Here is a 21236-nt window from a genome sequence, read left to right on the forward strand (position 1 = left end):
TTAAAGGGACTAGGTGGTAACCCTAGTCAAGACGCCTAACTTTTAGTCACTTGCAGATGGAAGTTGATGTTGGTGGAATGTTGGTGGAATCCCATGAATCAAGAAGGCTGGTCTGGAAGGTCTGGTTCTCCAGGATGCAAACTGGAGCAATGTGGTTTTGAAGGCTCAACGCGTTTTGGCGTGTTAACACGTCTTCATCAGGAGCAGTAGTCAGTAGTACCTTTTCCAGCAATGCCACTTGGCGCTCATTGCGTTCGCCACTCTCCACCCCTTGCTGCAAGATTGTTTTAAGCAGCCGGCTTGCGATGTCCTCCTCAGCCTATGTTGAAAAAGAAGAGGCGTATAAGTCTCTGCTAGTGCGCACTAGGCTGCCAATACGGTATATCCCTCTTAGGTGCCCTCCCACCTGTACAAATTAGTGCAAAAAGCCAAAGGTTTGGGATATGTCCACTATCAGCGCCATAGATGAGGAGAGGTAATATTTAAGAAATATGCATCCATTGTGAATAAATAAAAGATTGCAGAATGCGATCGAAACGCGTTGATGTACGGGGCTGTGGAGGAACTGAGGAGGATAGAGGTAATCATTACCAACAGAAGGGACGCTTTTGGGGACTGAATCCGGACAGGACCAGGTGCTATTCCTTCAATCCATGCTTCATTTGAGAATTTCCCCAAACGGAATTCTCAGATTGATCTGGTAATTACAGACCACCTTTCTTTCTCATCTCTCCTTCCACTGCCCACTTGTGTTTTTTACGTATATGTTTGTATGTGTCACATGAAAATAAAAAGGATTATTGCACTATATGCATTTCCTTTGCACATTTCTTGCATATACACTGGATGAAACACCCTAAGAACGGGACAGCATCCTAGGAGACAGTTCAACATCGCTTGTCATTTCGGTTGGTACTTGTGTAGTTTCACGGCGCCATGTGTCTGAGTCCCCTTGCGGGGCTCGCTTCGCTCGCCCACGCTGCGGGTTCGTTGGCTCGCTACGCTCGCCATGCTATCTAAAATCAACTCCATGCCAACATGGATAGTGGGGGTATGAACTATCCATGTTGGCATGGAGTTAAGTTAGTTTATTTTAGATAGTTTGTGGCGAGCGTACAACCCGGAAGTAGCAAGGTGCCATGCTGGTGCCATGAAACTACACAGGTACCTTTTGGTTAAATCCCTGATTGACATACACGGAGAAGAGGAACGGTATTTATTATCCTTAAATATTACCTCTCCTCATCTGTGGCGCTGATAGTGGACATATCCCAAACCTTTGTCTTTTTCCTCCTCAGCCTGTTTGTGAGCCTGCTGTTCTGGTGGGCCTGAAGGGGAAGCTGCTGGTGACACTGGAGTCTCCACCTCAGCTATGAAGAAAAAAAAACATTGTCACCATCACATCAAGAAACAATGGGGGAGATTCTCTAAGAATCTCCGCCCCCCTTCGCCGCCCATCGCATACTTAATTATCGCATATGTTGTAACATATGCGATAATAAAGGCAAAGGACAGCTCTTGCGTTAAGAGCTGTCCTTTGCGGTGAGAGTCGCCGGGTCCCAGCAGGTCCCGGCGGCTCCCCCCTCCCTCACACACCCGGCGCTGCTGCTGCTGCGCCAGGCTCTCCTCCTCCCTGCACCCGGAAGAGGATCAGTGCAGGGAGGAGGTCACAGGTCCGGGCAGCACTGCGCTGTGCTGCACGGACACAGGTGAGGGGGGAGGGGGCGATGCGGGGCATGGGGGGTCGGCGCGGGGCGGCGGAGGGATGTGGTAGAAGCCAATTGGCTTCTATGGGGCATCGCCAGATTTTTCTGGCGATGCCCCCCGCCGCGTTAACCCGGCGAGGGATGCTTATAGCATCCCAAAATGCAGTAAAAACCCCGATAACGGGGTTTTTACCGCATTTCTTGTTTAGAGAATCTCCCCCATAGTTTGTTAACAACAACAATGCAGTTGCAGCAAAAACCTCCACCGGGAGCTCATTTGATCTTTAGCTCATGGATGACATCTAAGGCAGAATACTCCAGGGAGAAGGGGGGGGGGGGGGTAAACTCCAGGTGTGACGGCATAGGTCGAAGATGTAAGTTTTGTGGTAAGGTTTGGACATTTATGGTAAATGTGTATGTATGTGTATACAGTATGTGTATGTTTATATGTATATGTCTATATGTGTATGTGCATGGTTTGTGTTTTTTTATTTAAGTATGCTAATTTTACACTGAATAATAGACTTGATTTTTTTGTTGATTCATATTTTAATAACTGTTTTATGTTAAAATTGATCTTTTATTATAAATCTTCAATCAACATTCACATTGCAGCACGCGCAAGGGCACGCCAGAGAGCACGAGAGGCCCAGCAGCAGCAGCAGGAGGCCCAGCAGGAGGAGGAAGAAGAGGGCCAGCAGGAGGAGTAGGAAGAGGAAGAAGAGGGCCAGCAGGAGGAGGAGGAAGAGGAAGAAAAGGCCCAGCAGGAGGAGGAGGGCCCAGAAGAGGCCCAGCAGGAGGAGGAAGAAGAGGAAGAAAAGGCCCAGCAGGAGGAAGAGGAAGAAGAGGACCAGCAGGAGGAGGAGGAGACAGAAGAGGCGGCAGCAGCAGCTGCGATGTCAACACCATCTCCCCCTCCACTACCAGCAACCAATCCTTTACCCACGTCCAATCCCCAGCCTCCACTCACTCCCCTGCCTCCACCCTCTCCTCTCCCTACACCCAATCCTCTAACTCCACCCACTCCCCTGCCTCCACCCACTCCTCTCCCTACACCCAATCCTCTAACTCCACCCACTCCCCTGCCTCCACCCACTCCTCTCCCTACACCCACTCCTCTAACTCCACCCACTCCCCTGCCTCCACCCACTCCTCTACCTCCACCCACTCCCCTGCCTCCATCCACTCCTCTCCTAACACCCCCTCCTCTGCCTCCATCCACTCCCCACCACCCCCACCCCATTTCCAACCACCCTACTACTCCCCACCACTCACCTCCAACCCCTACCAATCACCACCACACCCAACAACCTTTGTCCCTACTCCCATCCCTGCCTCATCCCTCATTGGACCCCCATCCCCAAACCAACAGGAGGACTTGGCCCACACAGTGGCCCAGCTGCAGTGGCCCTTAATATTTGTGGCCATGCTCCTTGGCCATCTGCATGGCCAAAATTTTATTCTTTAAAATATTTTTATATGACAATAAAAGTTTGTTACAAGTTAGAAGTTGTATGTGGTTTTCTAGTAACACGTTTTTCTGAGTTCAGGTGGACATACTGTAGGTACATGTAAGATGTGTAATGTAAGTTGTGTAATGTCATTTCAAGTGAATGTTGTGTGCATGTGTGGGTTTTAGGGGTAAATAATTATAACACATAATGTAAATGCATGAATGTTAGTTGTTGGTGCAGTAAAACATCACACATACAGTATCATTAGGGTAGCAAGACATGTAAATAAATAGGAACATATTAAGTATTCACATTATCTTTCTAGAGCAGGGGTAGGCAAGTAATTTTTAACGGAGTCCGAATATTTCGAATTATTTTGATCGAGGTCCACAAAATCAAATATCATTATATATATATATCAGATATCAGATTTTGTGGACCTCGATCAAAATAATTACAAATATTCTGACTGCACAGAGAGTGCTTGACAGTTCTCAACAGCACCAGTGGGGGAGCACAGACCTCTTCACGGAGGTTTTTTTTTCGGGGGGAATCCTGTATATTTCCCCCAGTGCACCTGGCAACTAGCGCAGTGGCTCTCTGTGCGTAATGCTGCGCTCAGCACAGGTCAATGGGAGCTGCAGGGTGTATGAGGCTGTGTACAGGGCCGTCTCAACATCAGTGAGGGCCCCTGGGCAAAATAATTTACTGCCACACACACACACACACACCTATTGTTCTACATCAAAAGGACATAATGTTCAACATATAGAACACGTTTATTTAGATAAGATAGTTTTAGGCACGTTTGGTAATTTTTTTCTTTTTCTAAAACCCGCATTCCGAATGCATTCCATAACATTTTCAATGCAAAGTATTTGTAACAATGCAAAGTATTTGCAGTGTGCAGATTCATACATACGTACGGCATTGTCATAACTTGGATAATATGACTTCCCAGAATATTGTACTGAAGAGACTATTTATAGCCCACCTGGTGATACTGCGTGCAGCAGCGTCAGATACCATTGGAACTGAAATATATGGGGAGATATAGACTGCGCAGTTCTACTACTTTCGTTAGGGGTTCATGTACTGAGGGGCGCAAACAAAAAAAAATTGGTACTTGTTTCCTAGCACGGTGCCCACTACGTTAATTGCGTAGAGGGCTATTCTGTGAATTCTGTAAAATCGCATCGCATCGCAATGCCATTTGGCATGCGATGCAATTTTTTTTAAGTTAATTTATTCACTGCTTTTATGTAGAGATGTGCAGACTCGGATTCCAGAGATCCGAGCCCCACGGACGTCATCATTCCGAGCCCGGTTCCGAGCAGCGCTCGGAGATTCCCACCTGACTCGGGTCCGTCCGCGTGGTCAGAACGTCATCTCCCGGCGCCGGATTTCGCGAGGCTTTAAATAGCGGCTGCTGCGCCCGCCATCTTCACTCCAGTCTAGTAGAGGGGTTGGGAGAGGGTGTGTTGGTGCTGCTGCTGGGGCTTAAACTTGAGCTTGAATGCAATATTTTTTATTCGCTGGGGCTGTCTCTCAGTGCTGATGTGTAGTGTAACTGTGTACTTGTAGACCTACGGTCTCCTCTGTGCGGTCTACCTCTGGTGTGCTGTGCTGTCATTAATTATTTTATTCGCTGGGGCTGTCTCCCTCAGTGCTGCTGTGTACTCTGTTCTACTCTCTGCTTAGGGTGGGCTCTCCCTAGCAAGGAGGACAGTCTAACTGCATACCTCCCAACTGTCACGATTTTAGAGGGACAGTCCCGATTTTCGGGTCCTGTCCCGCTGTCCCACCCGCGGCAGGCATTGTCCCGATGCGGGGGGTGGCAGTTGGGAGACCCCCCAATCTAGTAGAATAGACGCTGTGCGCATGCGCACAGCGTCTATTCTCGTATGAAAATGAGGTTGCGACTAATTAGCATAAACCGCACCCTCATTTGCATATGCCCCGCCCCCTTTTTCCTCCGGACAGAAGTTGGGAGGTATGTAACTGTGTACCTGTATTACTACTGTCTCCTCTGTGCTGGGGCCTACCTCTGGTGTGCTGTGTTGTAATATATATGAATAATTAATTATATTATATATAGTCCCCTGGTGCTGCCTGCACTGAATCTGCCAGTATTATTTAGTTACTCAGTCCACTGTTGCCACTGGCAGTGCTACTGCCTACCTAGTGTACCTACCTAGTACATACTAGGCTGCTATATCTAATACTGCCGTATCTACCGTCTGGTCTGGGGCTCACTGCCTAATACTGCCGTATCTACCTGTCTGGTCTGGCGCTCACTGCCTAATACTGCCGTATCTACCTGTCTGGTCTGGCGCTCACTGCCTAATACTGCCGTATCTACCTGTCTGGTCTGGGGCTCACTGCCTAATACTGCCGTATCTACCTGTCTGGTCTGGGGCTCACTGCCTAATACTGGCGTTTCTACCATCTGGTCTGGGGCTCACTGCCTAATACTGTCGTATCTGTAATAATAACTGCCTGCTGGTGCATACTTACTGACATATTAATTGCACTCCAGTGGCGCTGTCCTGTGACATAACTCCACAAAAATAATGGAGATCCAAAATATGGAGTTTAACAAACAAAGGAAAGATGAAGATGCACTTCCTCATAGTTCTGAAGCTGCTGCCACTAGTCATGACATAGACGATGAAATGCCAACAACGTCGTCTGCCACGGCCGATGCCCAGTGTGAAAGCAGATGGCATGTACAATAGAAACCAAACTTCTGTATAAGGAATAAAAATATGAAATGTAAATCGTCTGAAGAGAAACTTAAACTTGACAATATGCCATTTACGACACGGAGTGACAAGGAACGGCTAAGGCCATGGCCTAACTTCATGACTAGTGGTGCAGCCTCAGCTCTCCTCCTCTCCCCCCGCCCAATAGGAAATTAAAGAGAGTTAGGCTGACACCGACTCAAAAAAGTCTGAAAAAATTCCAGAAAAAAAACACGAAAAAAATTCGGAAAATAAATCTGAAAAAAAAACTCAGCCTTCTAAAGACATATCCCAAATCCCCAAGGAGAGTCCTAGGGTGGCGGTGGTTGTGATGCCGGACCTTCCCATCACTGTACGTGAAGAGGTGGCTCCTTCCACCATTTGCAGTACGCCCTCTGCATATGCTGGAAGGATCACCCACAGTCTAGTTCCAGATTTTATTAGTGAAGGTGATGTTGTACACCAGGAGGAGGATATTGATGTAGCTGGCACTGAGGAGGAAGTTGACGAGGAGGATGGAGAGATGGTTTGCTTAAATGACGCACCAGGGAGGAATGAGGCACCTGTGGGGGAAAAAGGTGTTGTCCATGGGATGAAAAAGCCCATCGTCATGCCTGGACAAAGGACCAATAAATCCACCTCTGCGGTCTGTAATTTTTTTTATCTGAATCCGGACATCAAAAGTATTGCCATTTGTAGCTTATTGTAGCTTATGTAAAACTCCAATAAGCAGGGGTAAGGATCTTGCCCACCTAGGGACAACCTCCCTTCGACATCACCTAAAGAAGCGTCATGGTTCAGTGTTTAGTTCAGGAACAGGAACTGCGGCTAGCAGTCCAGCGACACCTAAATCACTTGGTCCTCCTTTTGGAGCCAAATGCCTGAAAAGCACACCACCAACTCCCTCCTCGACAAATTCCTCCTCGATCCGGATAGGGGGGAGTCCTGCAGTCCATCTCACCTGCATGAATGACTCCATAGATTCCTCCGTATTCCTCCGCTGAAATGTTTCGTTTGTTAAAGTGTGCATGTCCTATTTTCGCAACATAAGGGTGGGTGGGAGGACAATTCCATCTTGCATCACCATTCATTATTCCTACTGCTGAGAGTCATTCATATGTGGTACTTTTCAATGCATACAACTGTTTGCATTCCACTAATGAGAGTAATTGATTGCTGCACCAATCGCCCACTGCCCACTGCTGGTTGCAGCTCTCACCCTGCATTAATTTGGGAGTCTGCCACTGCAGCCTCTTTTTTTGGAGCCTTGAGACTTTTGGGGATGCTGTACTAGGCGACACCTTTAGGTGGACTCTGGTCTATCTTGTATCAAGCACAGTGGTCTCGTGTGCATGAGATTGTTCTCTGTCCTCTTCTAGAATTGTGTCACCATCACCATCTTCATTCTTGGTGAGAATGTGATCTCCCTGACCATTCTGGTAGGAACAGCTCTCCAGCTCATCCATTACCTGTACTTCTTTAGAATCTGCATTCCAGTATCCCAGCAGCTGGCAAGTTCGGTCATTTCTCTTAGTTTTAACTCTGCTCATCATCAATCGTATCTTCTCAGTCAACGAGGTATTGCTCAGAATAAGTCCATTCACATTTTTAGAAATATGGCTATCCACAGGTTGTTCAGTCTGCCATTTGAGATTGGGATCTTTTAGCACGGAAACAAACTGCACATCAAAGTCAGGATCAGACAAGGTGTTAAACGGGGTTTCTACCATGAATCAATCACATCATTAAATTAATTAATAATCAATCAATCATAATCACAATCAAGACAGATAGGGGTCTTGTTAAATATTAACTAACCAAAACAGATACACACTCGCAGAACAAATCAGTGCGGCACGAAATAATAATCATAAAATGAATCAATCACATCATTTAATTAATAATCAATCAATCAATCAATCATAATCACAATCAAGACAGATAGGGGTCTTATTAAATATTAAACGGAACAAAACAGATACACACTCGCAGAACAAATCAGTGCGGCACGAAATAATAATCATAAAATGAATCAATCACATCATTAAATTAATTAATAATCAATCAATCAATCATAATCACAATCAAGACAGATAGGGGTCTTGTTAAATATTAAACTGACCAAAACAGATACACACTCGCAGAACAAATCAGTGCGGCACAAAATAATAATCATAAAATGAATCAATCACATCATTAAATTAATTAATAATCAATCAATCATAATCACAATCAAGACAGATAGGGGTCTTGGTACTTGTTTTGAGGTTGTAGCAGGGGAGTGCAGCTACTCGTAAAACCTTGAACGAAGATCAGTACTTCTCTACCGGCAAAGGACATCCTAATCGACCAAGCGCGCAGCTTCAGTAGGGACGCATGTGAAGCAGTGATGAAAGGGAACACCCGTCTAGCGAGCCAGATAGCTGAATCCACCCTAGCGATCAATTGAGTGACAGAAGTAGCAGCCAGATAGCCCTCACATACCAGATAGGGGTCTTGTTGGCTGCTTACCCGTACATGTACGGTTACTGTAGGTAGTAAGTCACCGGTTGCTGAAAGCGATACATCTCCAACCCAGGCATCCTAGAGAGGTGGAGGAACTCTTCCATCTGCCACCTTAAAATTGATTAGCCCCCTCCCCTACACCCATTAGGCAATGATTTAAGAGATGACTGCTAATGAATAATAATCAAAAGATTAAACAATCAGATTAAATTAATTAATAATAATCTTAATCACACAGGTAATAAATGAATAATAATCATAAAATTAAACAATCAGATCATCCAATAAATTAATAATAATCATAATCACAATCAAGCCAGATAGGGGTCTTGTTGGATATTAAACTGATCAAAACAGTTACACACTTGCAGACAAACAAAGACAAACAAAGGAGATGCTTGCGGTGGGCCGCAAAATTTGCGGACACTTTGGGCATTCTACCACTGCCTGCCGTAGGCTGGAACGGCAGCAAAAACTCATCAACTTGCCCTGCAATCAGCTTAAAGAGGTGGTGACACGCTGGACTCCACCCTCTATATGCTGTAGAGCAGGGATGGCCAAACCTGTCCTCAAGATCTACCAACGGTGCATGTTTTCCAGGCAACCTGTGGATCTATAGTAGGAATGGATGCAGCAGGTTTGAAAATGTGACAGTAATGACTACAGCTGTGCACCAGCTAGGTAACCTGGAAAACGTGGACCGTTGGTAGATCTTGAGGACCGGTTTGGCCACCCTTGCTGTAGAGGATGGAGGAGCAGCAAAAGGCCATTGAAGCCTACACGGCCACCTACGACATAGGCAGAGGAGCGGGGCTGCACCTGACGCATGTGAAGCGGTGAGGGAGGAAAGGAAACACCCGCCTAGCGAGCCAGATAGCTGAATCCACCCTAGCGATCAATTGAGTGACAGAAGTAGCAGCCAGATAGCCCTCACATACCAGATAGGGGTCTTGTTGGCTGCTTACCTGTACATGTACGGTTAGGTAGTAAGACACCGGTTGCTAAAAAGCGATACATCTCCAACCCAGGGGTCCTAGAGAGGTGGAGGAACTCTTCCATCTGCCACCTTAAAATTGATTAGCCCCCTCCCCTACACCCATTAGGCAATGATTTAAGAGACGACTGCTAATAAATGAATAATAATCACAAAATTAAACAATCAGATTACATTAATTAATAATAATAATCATACAATCAAGCCAGATAGGGGTCTTGTTGGATGTTAAAGTGATCAAAACAGTTACACACTTGCAGACAAACTCTGTGCTGCACAAAATACCCACCGCTCCTTGGCTGCACATGGTAAACAGTGCACGATCAAGCCAGATAGCTGGTCTTTTTGAGGCCTATTTTTTTAAACTGCCATCCTGTCTGCCGCTGCAGTGCCACGTGTTTGTGCCGCACATTTGTGTGGCTTATCATAGTTATCCAGCTACCTCGGTGAAACCTTTTGCCCTAAAAACAATATTGTAAGGTGTTCAGAATAGACTGGAAATGAGTGGAAATGAATCTTATTGAGGTTAATATAGCGTAGGAGCAAAAAAAAACCCCCAAATTCTGCGATTTTAGCAGTTTTTATGCTTTTTTTTTAAAAAAATCTGAACCCAAAACCCAAAAAATCCAAACACAAAACACTTAGGAGGTGTTTTGCCAAAACCCATTAGAACCCAAAACCTCAAGGTAATCAGAACCCAAAACCCAAAACCGAAAAGTGGCCGGTGCACATCCCTACTTTTATGTCCCCAGGGCAATCTCATCGCATGGCATTGCACCTCCCGCAAAATCGCATGCGATCGCATGCGATTTTCTGGGGTGCTGTGCCATGACATACAATACAATAATTTGATTGTATGTCCCAAAAATAGGTTTAACGGACCCCCCCACTATCCACGCCACCCCGAAGCGTGGCGAGCGCAGCGAGGGGTGGCGGAACGCGTCCTCCGACTTTTTCATTACCTCACTATCCACGTCGGCGTGGAGTTGATTTTATAAAGTGTGGCGAGCGCAGCGAGCCCCTCGAGGGGACGCGGAATACATGTAAAGTAATCCGCGTCCGCTCGCCACACTATATAACATCAACTCCACGCTGATGTGGATAGTGGGGTAATGAAAAAGTCGGAGGACGCATTCTGCCCCCGCTAGCCACGCTTCGGGGTGGCGTGGATGGAACATACAATCATATTATTGTATACCTAATGTCATGGCATCGGACACCCAATAAAATCGCATGCAATAGCATGCAATTTTGCGGTACATGCCATGCGATGCCATGCGATATAGTGGGGTACACTGGCCATAGAAAAAATGACATAAAAAAAATAAATCGCATCGCATGCCGCTATAATGGCCCATGCAATGCGATTTCCCTACGGTGCCGTACGTAGAAAATCTGGGCGCTGTGCTAGGTAACAAGTACCAAAAAATCTCTCATGCTTCTCGATGTGTACTAAATGGATTCTGGGCCTAATTCAGTATGTAACGCATATTATACCCTGCTCACAGCAACCTATCATATGTGACCCTTAAGCAATGCACATGCAGGTGGAGGTATATTCCACCTCCTGCCTGCATAACACCTGTCACCTGCACACCAACCCCCTTCCTGCCCACCAACCCCTGCCTGCACACCAACCCCTGCCTGCACACAAACCCCACTGCCTGCACACCAACCCCCTGCCTGCATAACACCTGTCATCTGCACACCAACCCCCTGCCTGCACACCAACCCCCTGCCTGCATAACACCTGTCACCTGCACACCAACCCCCTGCCTGCCCACCAAACCCTGCCTGCACATCAACCCCTGCCTGCACACCAACCCCTGCCTGCACACAAACCCCACTGCCTGCACACCAACCCCCTGCCTGCATAACACCTGTCACCTGCACACCAACCCCCTGCCTGCCCACCAAACCCTGCCTGCACATCAACCCCTGCCTGCACACCAACCCCTGCCTGCACACAAACCCCACTGCCTGCACACCAACCCCCTGCCTGCATAACACCTGTCACCTGCACACCAACCCCCTGCCTGCACACCAATCCCCTGCCTGCATAACACCTGTCACCTGCACACCAACCCCCTGCCTGCACACCACCCCACTGCCTGCACACCAACCCCCTGCCTGCATAACACCTGTCACCTGCACACCAACCCCCTGCCTGCACACCACCCCACTGCCTGCACACCACCTCCTGCCTGCACACCACCCCACTGCCTGCACACCATCCCTGCCTGCACACCACCTCCTGCCTGCACCCCACCCCACTGCCTGCACACCACCTCCTGCCTGCACACCACCTCCTGCCTGCACACAAACCCCCTGCCTGCACACCAACCCACTGCCTGCACACCACCTCCTGCCTGCACACCACCCCACTGCCTGCACACCATCCCTGCCTGCACACAACCTCCTGCCTGCACCCCACCCCACTGCCTGCACACCACCGACTGCCTGCACACCACCCCACTGCCTGCACACCACCGACTGCCTGCACACCATCCCACTGCCTGCACACCATACCATTGCCTGCACACCACCTCCTACCTGCACACCACCCCACTGCCTGCACACCACCGACTGCCTGCACACCACACCACTGCCTGCACACAACCCCACTGCCTGCACACCACACCACTGCCTGCACACCATCCCTGCCTGCACACCACCTCCTGCCTGCACACCACCCCACTGCCTGCACACCATACCACTGCCTGCACACCACCTCCTGCCTGCACACCACCCCACTGCCTGCACGCCACCGACTGCCTGCACACCACACCACTGCCTGCACACAACCCCACTGCCTGCACACCACACCACTGCCTGCACACCATCCCTGCCTGCACACCACCTCCTGCCTGCACACCACCCCACTGCCTGCACACCATACCACTGCCTGCACACCACCTCCTGCCTGCACACCACCCCACTGCCTGCACGCCACCGACTGCCTGCACACCACCCCACTGCCTGCACACTATGGGCCTTATTCTGGTTGGAGCGGCCAAACATGCGTACGTTCGCTATTAACGTACGCTAGCCGCACGCGGCCGTTGGGGTTAAGTCCACCCACAACTCAGCCGCATACGTACGGGCATAAACAACGTAGAAGGGGAGTGGCGTACAAATGAGCGTACGCCAACGTACACGGACGGGCCAGCCCTTACACTCCGACAACTGGCGTACAACTGAGCGTACGCCGCTGTTTACGGACGTCTCTCGTCCGTCTTCCCACCGCCTTCTTGCGGAGATCTGAGCGTACGCCAGCTTGCACGGACGGGTCCCTATTGTTTTCAATAGAAAAGTCAGTTTATGTCACCGCTCGTGAGAGTGAGCGTACGTCCGTGTACGCTGACATACCCTTCATATATATGGACCTGCAAATCTTGCCTTTCAACTATAATTATGAAAATTAATTAATTGATTGAATTAATTAATGTGCAAAATAGTGGTCATGGTCTTAAAACATTGCTGAAACATCCTTTGTAGGTGTTAGATGTGGTTTATGTTATTGTATCCTAAATACAAAACCTATGTTTGTATTAGAGTGAACACGTTGACACATGTCGACTTGTGTAGATTGAGTGTGCTACTGTGTAAAGTCTATGAAAGCACGTAGTGAATGTGTATAACTGTTTAACAAATACCTACCTTAGCATATATAAGCAGGTCTTAAAAAGATTCTTACCTTAAATTAAACAAACCTTTAAATGTAGAGAAGTATAGAAAGATAAGCTTCCAATGTGTTTGAGTGCTGTGTGTGGCTTGCAGGTAGTGAAATCATGGTTTGGACTTAATAGACTGCAGCATTGCTTATTACATTCAGGTGTATGTGTTTGAGTAGGAATCAGCGTTAATTAGCAAACTCAGGCACACGCTGCCATGCGGTATCTGTAGGGGTGGTTTGAGATGGCGGTTGGCGGCCGCCTGTTTTGTGTCCGAAATGAACGGTGCCTTAGTCGATCGTGCGGTAGTAGCACCGCTCATTTTTGGTGCACACCCCTGTGTACGCCCATATTTACGCCCATTTTCCCTCATTATTTCGGCCGCTCCCCTCTTCACGCCCCTATGCCGCCCCCAATACCCGTACACTCGCGTACAGGTTTTTTCGCACGTAGAGACCCGTCCGTAAGCGTTGGTGAGTGGTCGCGCCTGCGCATTAGCGAATGTACGCATGCGCAGATCATAAAAAAACCCGGGACGTACGCGTACGGCCCGGCCGCTCCAACCAGAATAAGGCCCTATACCACTGCCTGTACACCACCCCCTGCCTGCACACCACACCACTGCCTGCACACCATCCCTGCCTGCACACCATCTCCTGCCTGCACACCACCCCACTGCCTGCACACCATACCACTGCCTGCTCACCACCTCCTGCCTGCACACCACCCCACTGCATGCACACCACCCCACTGCCTGCACACCATACCACTGCCTGCACACCACCTCCTGCCTGCACACAGTAGCGCACGCAGGGGGGGTTTATGAGTACCCAGAAACCCCCTTAGGAGTCTAATGGTCCTAGGCTGAAAGCTGAGGGTCCCCTCTTTCCATAGGTACAAGAATTAAAAAAATCGGCCCTTGGGAACCGGAGATATCTGACTTCAAAATAGTGGTCCCCATCCAAGCCTGTTATTGCTCTTCCCAGTCAGATATTTCATGTTCTGTCTGACTTATAGCCCTTTTACACCAGAGTTTGGACCCGGGATATTGCCGCTCCAGTCCGGGGCAGGGCATGGTGTAAATGGGCTGAAAAAAAATAACACGGGTACTGTTCCCCGGGAATCTGACCCGGCAAATGTTCAGGGTCGGACACGGGGCTTATCCGGGGCTCAGGGTAGTGTAAATGGCCATTATCGGGGTTATTTGGTGGGTAGAGTGGCGCGAAGAGCTGATTGGTGCTTCTGCGGCTCTGGCAGATGATGTCAGCCAAGAATTGTGCTCTCCTACTCCAAGTGTGAAGCAAGTAGCACAGGGTGAGAAGCTGCTTCAAACTCTCAATTGCTGAAAAAAGTACAGCACAAACTTCAACACAGCTACTCCGTCTGCCATCTTTGCTGCAATGCTGGGAGCAGAACCCACCCCCTCCCTTTTCCCTTTCTTGTGACCTCATCTCAAACAGCCCAAAGGTCCATTTTTAATGACACCAGCAAGGAAAGACAGGGCTGATCCGTTTTCAGTGTGAAAGGGCCTTACCCGGGAATAACCCGGATTGAATTGCAGTGTAAATGGGGTCTGAGGCAGGGCATGCCCTGGCAATTTCCTGTGTTCCATTTCCCGGGTCCTACCCGGTATTCTGGTGTAAAAGTGGTATTAGAGTTTTTCTGACGGTACATTCCAAAAGCTGGGACTCTCCCCCTTTGATGGACACTAGTAGCTTGTCTCTACTGTTCCCAGAACCAGAGATATAAGCCTTTCAGCAGCTGATTACTGCTCCAGCTCCACACACCTGGTATGTAGTTTTATATTCTCATTGGCAGATTGCTCTACCTCCTGAACTCTGATCCCCTAGTGCCCAATAGCATTTGGTAGGTGGGATTCTCTAGTTTTTAATTCCATTAAAATCTAAGAAATTTATTTCCGGGAACTGGAGATATCTGCAATCAAGCAAGCTGTCCTCCCACCAGAAAATTATGAATAATATGCCCACTCCACTATACACCCCTCCTCTGCATATTAAACATCCTCTACCACCCTGGAAGTTATGTATCAGGGCCCCTTCATTCAGCCCAATGCCCCCTTCTCCCACCCCATATCCCACCATCTGAGCAGTAAAGTGGTAATTAGTGGAAATTACTGATCCAGGCCCTACATGCTGAGCGGTTGATATAATACCCCCTACCACCCACGGGACATCAAAGCTTCCCCCATCCCTACCGCTGGAGGATCGGTAGGGGCCTCAATACATTGCTATGCCCAGGGGACTACACTGCTGTTGATGCCCCTGTATATATATATATATATATATATATATATATATATATATATATATATATATATATATATATAAATATATGTATGTATATATGTATATATATTTTATTATTATTATTTATATACATTTGGTCTATCTATAATACTTTAACTGACCCGGCATATACTGGGTCACCTAAGTGTCCATCTCCGTGCTTTGCTCCGACCCTCTGGAAACCCCCTTCTGAAAATCCTGCGTTTGCCCCTGGCACACCACCCCACTACCTGCACACCACCGGCTGCCTGCACACCACCCCACTGCCTTCACACCACCCCACTGCCTGCACAGGTGCTATTGCAAATCTTTTTACATATAGCCAGATATTGTTAAACGTATAGATGAATAATTGATAGGGACACCAAAAGGAGTCCCATAGAAGATAATAATTATAGCTTAATTCTTCATACAGCAATTAATCCCTGTTATGGTTAATAGATGTTATAGCAGTTAGAGCATTAAAATGAATTTAGTGATCCGGGCTTACATTCTAGATCACATTGGTTATAGCCTGGCAGGTAATCAAAATGAGGTATTTTTTTAATTTAATTTTTTTCTAATATATCTATTATAATTAGCTCTCACACTGTCACTTTAATAGTTTGTAACAATATATCTAAATATAATCCCGCTGTCACATTTCAGTATTTATGGTTTCACTATTTTGTTTGATGTTGTTTTTTGGTTGCAGCACCTGTGTTATAGGCAATGACAGTGGCTTACCCCTGCACGCATTTAAAAGCACTTTTTCTATTTTTTTCTTCAGTTTTTCAACAAAACTTTATTGTATTTTTTGATGAACAGACGCGTTGCTGTGTCAACGGTCTCACAGGCAGTGACGTCACTCACACTGCGCCCCCGGCGTCCACGAGTGGCCGCAGTCCTTGCTTACAGCACTGATCCTGCACTACTTATAGAGGTAAGAGCACCTTATGTATTCATGTAAGCTGTTTTTTGATAAAAGCCTGTAAGGGCTGAAACGTCATCTCTATTGGCTACTTGTCGTTCTTTTCTTCACTAAGTCCTGAGTGCCGCCGCTATCCTCACTATATGCTTGGGGCATCTACCCGCTGCTCCCCCGCTGAAGGCACCTGGCCCACAAAACCCTTTTGAAGAAGGAGAAGTGCCAGCCGTACACACTATATATATATATATATATATATATATATATATATATATATATATATATATATATATATATAAATATATGTATGTATATATGTATATATATTTTATTATTATTATTTATATACATTTGGTCTATCTATAATACTTTAACTGACCCGGCATATACTGGGTCACCTAAGTGTCCATCTCCGTGCTTTGCTCCGACCCTCTGGAAACCCCCTTCTGAAAATCCTGCGTTTGCCCCTGGCACACCACCCCACTACCTGCACACCACCGGCTGCCTGCACACCACCCCACTGCCTGCACACCACCCCACTGCCTGCACACCATACCACTGCCTGCACACCACCTCCTGCCTGCACACCACCCCACTGCCTGCACACCACCGACTGCCTGCACACTACACCACTGCCTGCACACCACCCCACTGCCTGCACACCATACCACTGCCTGCACACCACCCCACTGCCTGCACACCACACCACTGCCTGCACATCAACCCCCTGCCTGCACACCACTCCCTGCCTGCACACCCCACTGCCTGCACACCAACCCCTGCCTGCACACCACCCCACTGCCTGCACACCACCCCACTGCCTGCAAACCAACCCCTGCCTGCACACCACCCCACTGCCTGCACACAGGTGCAAAGGGTGCAGCTGCTATGGGGCCCTGAGCTGAAGGGGGCCCATCTTTACTGTCTTAGTAATATGTTTTACATACATTTATCACCATCAGTTGTTAAATAGGGGGCCCATACAAACTTTTGCTCTGGGGCCTTCAAACATCTAGTTACGCCCCTGCCTGCCTGCATACCACCCCCTGCCTGCATACCACCCCACTGCCTGCACAACACCCCACTGCCTGCACACCAACCCCTGCCTGCACACCAACCCCTGCCTGCACACCACCCCACTGCCTGCACACCAACCCCTGCCTGCACATCACCTCCTGCCTGCACACCAACCCTGCCTGCACACCACCTCCTGCCTGCACAACACTCCCTGCCTGCACACCAACTCCTGCCTGCACACCACCTCCTGCCTGCACACCACCCCACTGCCTGCACAACACCCTACTGCCTGCACACCAACCCCAGCCTGCACACCAACCCTGCCTGCACACCACCTCCTGCCTGCACAACACTCCCTGCCTGCACACCAACCCCTGCCTGCACACCACCCCCTGCCTGCACACCACCCCACTGCCCAGGATAAAATGACAGGGGGGGCACCATGATAAAAGAGGGTATAGGTGGGGGAGGGGCGGTGTTAGTGGTGCCAGTGTACATGCTAAGAGAGCAGCAGAGAGAGGGTGGGAATGGGATTAAAAATAGGCCCTGGCATTTAAAGTGCGCAGGCCCACCATGGCGACAAAAGTGAAGGATGTAGTTGTGCGCGCTCCGTAAAAGGGTGTGTGGCCACTCAACAGGGGTCGTGTCCTTTAGTGTAGTGTACAACACCATATACAACTTCTACACATTATGCAACAAAATACTAGACCCCATTATACAGATAGCGCCGGGCTTGTCGTTGCTGGGGATGGCGGAGGACTCGCCACCCGCCATCCCCCGCCCCTCGCCATCTGTATGTCGGAAGGGGACGCGCGTGCACGAGGTGCACGCGCGTCCCGTTCCGACGGTGCCTTTCCCCGGGTCCCCGCCGGCTTCCCCGGGTCCCCGCCGGTCCACACCGCCCCCCCGCAGCCCCCCGCAGCCCTGCCCGTCTCCCTGAAGCTGGAGACGGGCAGGACTGCACCCGCCGCGCCGCCTCGCCGCCCGGCTATTGAGACGCTCGTGCGTGGGAGACGCACGAGCGTCTCATTCAGCCAGAGCGCCAGATTGCTGGCGGATCGCCAGGGACACGGTCCTGGCGCTCCGCCAGCAATAATAAGGCCAGCTCCATCTGTACTTGCCCCTTACACATGATGCCAAATGTATTGAGCAAAAATTCACATAATGCCACATGGATTGAGCCAGAATTCACATAATGCCACACAGATTAAGCCAAAATTCACAATACGCTTCATAAACAGGGACATTGTCCACCAAAGGCACGCATTAAACATTTACACCATAATGTCCATTACACTTTAAGTTACACGCATTATGTATTATGCCAAACACCATAATGCCTATTAAAAATTATGCTAAATAAGTGCTGCTTCTCTACATGCTCATTGCCAAGGGTTCCATGCTCATTGCCGGAGGTTCCATGCTTGTTGCCATGTGGGATAACATGCTCATTGCCAAGGGGGAATACATGCTCGTGGTAAATGGGGGACAGCCGCCGCCAGGCAGAAGTGATAGCCACTGACAGTGGCAGAGCCTGGCTGTATTCAGAGCACTGCAGGTCCTGGCTATTTGAAATAATACCCCTTTCACACCAGAAAATGCATTCCCAGGTTGGCCCCTTTTACACCAGCCTAGTCCCTGCATTTTCTGGTGTGAGGGGGAGAAAAAATCACCCCTCCCCCTTTAACCAGTTATCTCATTTAAGTGGCTATATCTTTGGAACCAACTGACCCATTTACATGAGACAAGTATCATATTGAAGAACTTTTGAGTGTGCTTTGAATGATTTTGGTCCAGTGAAACTGGAAATTTGGTTCCAGAGTAATCTGCCCTCAAAGTACATGGACAGCCATGAAATTACATTTTTAAAAATAAAAAAATCGGTTTACACGCAATATCTCTAGAACCGATTGACCGATATGGACCAGCCTGGTATCATATTGAAGGCCCAGCGATTTGGAATTGAGATCAACCACAAGCTTATGTGATGCCAGGGTGGGAACTGGCAGCCGTCGGAACCGGGTGGGGGTCGGAATTGACGGGTCCCATATTATCCTATGGGGAAAAAACGTTACAGCTTTGCCAGGCGATATCTCCGGTTCCCACTGGGCTAGAGACACGGGGCTGGGCTCGTTGGAAAGCCCTGGTCCTCAGCTACAAAATAAATGACAGGGGGGGCACGTGCCCGGGTGCCCCCCCCTGAATCCGCCACTGCCACTGCCTGCAAACCAACTCCTGCCTGCATACCACCTCCTGCCTGCACACCAACCCCTGCCTGCACACCACCCCACTGCCTGCACACCAACCCCTGCCTGCACACCACCTCCTGCCTGCACACCACCCCACTGCCTGCACACCAACCCCTGCCTGCACACCACCTCCTGCCTGCACACCACTCCCTGCCTGCACACCAACCCCCTGCCTGCATGGCTGTGCTAAAGAGTTCTGACAGTCGGGATCCCGACAGTCAGTAGCTGACGTCGGGATCTCGACTGTCCGGACTCAGACAGCATGGTGAGCGCAACTAAGCCCCTTGCGGGCTCGCTGTGCTCGCCGCGCTGCGGGCATGGTGGCTCGCTACGCTCGCCACCTATTCTATTCTCCCTCTATGGGGGTCGAAAATAGCAGGTGGCCGTAGGGAACCCGGCTGTCTGTGTTTTGACAGTCTGGATCCCGACGTTGGGTAATGCCTGTAGGGACCCTCTCCGGCACCCACCTGCATACCCCCCCACTGCCTGCACACCATTACCTGCCTACACACAAACCACCTGCCTGCATACCGCCCCACTGCCTGCACACCACCCTCTGCTTGCATACCACCTCCTTCCTGCACACCACCTCCTGTCTTCATACCACCCCCTCTCTGCATACCACCTCCTGCCTGCACACCACCCCCTGCCTGCACACCAACCCCCTGCCTGCACACCAACCCCTGCCTGCACACCGCTCCCTGCTACATACCACCCCCTGCCTGCACACCAACCCCCTGCCTGCACACCAACCCCCTGCCTGCACACCAACCCCTGCCTGCACACCACTCCCTGCCTGCACACCAACCTCCTGCCTGCATACCACCCCACTGCCTGCACACCACCACCTGCCTGCATACCACCTCCTGCCTGCACAGCACCCCCTGTCTGCACACCAACCCCCTGCCTGCAAACCACCACCTGCCTGCATATCACCTCCTGCCTGCATATCACCTCCTGCCTGCATACCACCCCCTGCCTGCATACCACCATCTGCCTGCTTACCACCCCCTGCCTGCACACCACCTCCTACCTGCAAACCACCCCCTGTCTGCATTCCGCCTCTTTCCTGCATGCCACCCCCTGCCTGCATACCACCTCCTGCCTGCACACTACCCACCTGCCTGCACACCACCTCCTGCCTGCACACTATCCACCTGTCTGCATACCACTCCTTACCTGTACCAGAGACATATGTGATAGGACACACTGACCAGGGCCGAAACTAGGATTTATAGCAAGTAATTTGGTGCCCCTCCCCCCAAAATAACTTCTGTTGGGTGACCAGATAGCAGCCTCTGCATTTTATATGGGCTCCCTGCTCCCCAGCTAATTTCATCTCCTGGGGATGCTATTTTCTCCCCACACATGACCGTGACAACAGGGGTAGCGAGCATCAGCGGTGCCGAGGGTAGCAGGCATCGACAAAAAATCTATAATATTTTTTTTTTCTCTAAATGGCCATGGCCAGCCAATCAAGGCTTGCCTCATCATCATCCCGCCCCTTTAGCGGGCTATATTAGCCACGAGCCAGGGGGCAGGTAGTGCGATGGCGGAGGAGGAGGAGGAGAGAAGATCTCCTGAAGACGCCAAAGTCCTAGGAGGCAGCGGCAAAGAAAAAGAGGTGAAGACATAGCAGAAGCCCTGGTGGTGGGGTGGGTGGGGAGGTGTCAACCTGGG

At 49.5% G+C, this 21236-nt stretch overlaps 1 long non-coding RNA gene across 1 annotated transcript in view; it reads right to left on the reverse strand.

The window, feature by feature from the left end:
* LOC146032492 (uncharacterized) overlaps positions 1-21236 on the reverse strand; it is a 36400-nt gene continuing 15164 nt past the window's right edge. The window contains exons 2-3 of the long non-coding RNA XR_014457929.1: positions 1237-1370; positions 1-319 (exon numbers count right to left, since the gene is read on the reverse strand). This is a non-coding gene — a long non-coding RNA (uncharacterized LOC146032492). The remainder of the gene's footprint in view (positions 320-1236; positions 1371-21236) is intronic.

The sequence above is a fragment of the Crinia signifera genome, chromosome 1, assembly GCF_055691185.1.
Source record: "Crinia signifera chromosome 1, ASM5569118v1, whole genome shotgun sequence".
Classification (NCBI taxonomy): domain Eukaryota; kingdom Metazoa; phylum Chordata; class Amphibia; order Anura; family Myobatrachidae; genus Crinia; species Crinia signifera.